Raw genomic sequence first — 1475 nt, forward strand, 5'->3', positions numbered from 1 at the left:
GAGGGAGAGGGGGATAGAGAGAGGGAGCAGGGGAGGGAGGCAGAAAGAGGGAGACAAACAATAACACACACAAACACACAAACACACACAGGTCAACTCACTAGTACAGTACCCTGGTGGTTATAACCAGAGCTGTATTACTGTAATACCTACAGCTATAAGGCTCTGACTATAACTAGCTACTAACTTCTACTGTTACTCATGAGTAACAACACATATAATCTTCATATTATTTCAACTAAATGTGGGTGAATGTTTTTACTTGATATATAGCCTACCAGTGAGGCTACATAGGCATTCATTTGTAAATGCTTTTTATACTGTAATTTCCCCACAGATATGCAGTATATGTACAGTATGTACAATGTATAACATGTATGTATAACATACCATTACATCAATATCATTCTTTCTGGCATTAACACGTTTAAACACTTCTCACAGTTCAGGTCAGTGTAGTTATGTAAAAGCATGCTGTGCAGCTTCTTCCTGCGTTGACACTTGGCCCTGAGCCCTGCACGAACAGGAAGATGGGGACGGGGACTGTGTCACACCAAATCAGTGGGCAGGCGTGAGACACACACCACACTCAGCATACACGTACATACAGTAATTACAAAGTCAGCACAACACAGGGTTAATTCTAGGTGTGTTGGTGTCCTATGTCCTGGAAGACTAAAAGGAGAGAGTTTCTCCTCGTGAGAAAAAGCCTCCTGACCTCCATTTTACGCTCTATGTTGTTTTTGTTAAAAAAACATGTTTTATCTTTCTGCTTTACATACTGTTTTGATCTATCCTGGGTACCAGTCCATTTGTGCCATCATGCCACTCCTTGCTTTTGCATGAAAAGGATGGCACAAACAGATTGGTATCCAGGCTAGTACTAACCTAGCAACTAGGAAAGAATGGCTAACTTTAAAAACATTAAGCTAACATGTGATATCTCTTCTCCATTTGATCACCATCTAAATGCACTATAAAGTGCTCTGAATCATTCTGATTTCCTTCAACTGAGCAGTCTGAATAACAAGGCCAAGCATGTACCTCAACTTGTCACTTTCATAACTACAGTAGAAGGGCAAAGTCAACCCACATCCGGGAGTGACAATTCTAGTTCACACAGCAAGTTCTGACTTTCAGGTATATGCCTTATTCATTCAGATACATATTTAAAAAGCACTGGTCTGATTGTGTGTGAACAATGGTAAGGGGTAGCACATAAAAAGATAGGTGCAGTGAAATGAGTTGTTTTACAGGGCAGCCATAGTAGTACGGCACCCCTGGAGCAAATTAGGGCTACGTACCTTGCTCATGGGCACAGACACATTTTTCACCTTGTCGGCTCAGGTATTTGGCCCCACACTCTAACCGCTAGGCTACCTGCCTAGTACGTAGTATGGAAATGTAAACATATTGAATGCAGAGCAGAAAGCAACACTGTCATATTATCTCACTGAGGAAGATTATAGAAGAGG

The sequence above is a fragment of the Salvelinus sp. IW2-2015 genome, linkage group LG30 (genome assembly GCF_002910315.2).
Source record: "Salvelinus sp. IW2-2015 linkage group LG30, ASM291031v2, whole genome shotgun sequence".
Taxonomy (NCBI): Eukaryota; Metazoa; Chordata; class Actinopteri; order Salmoniformes; family Salmonidae; genus Salvelinus; species Salvelinus sp. IW2-2015.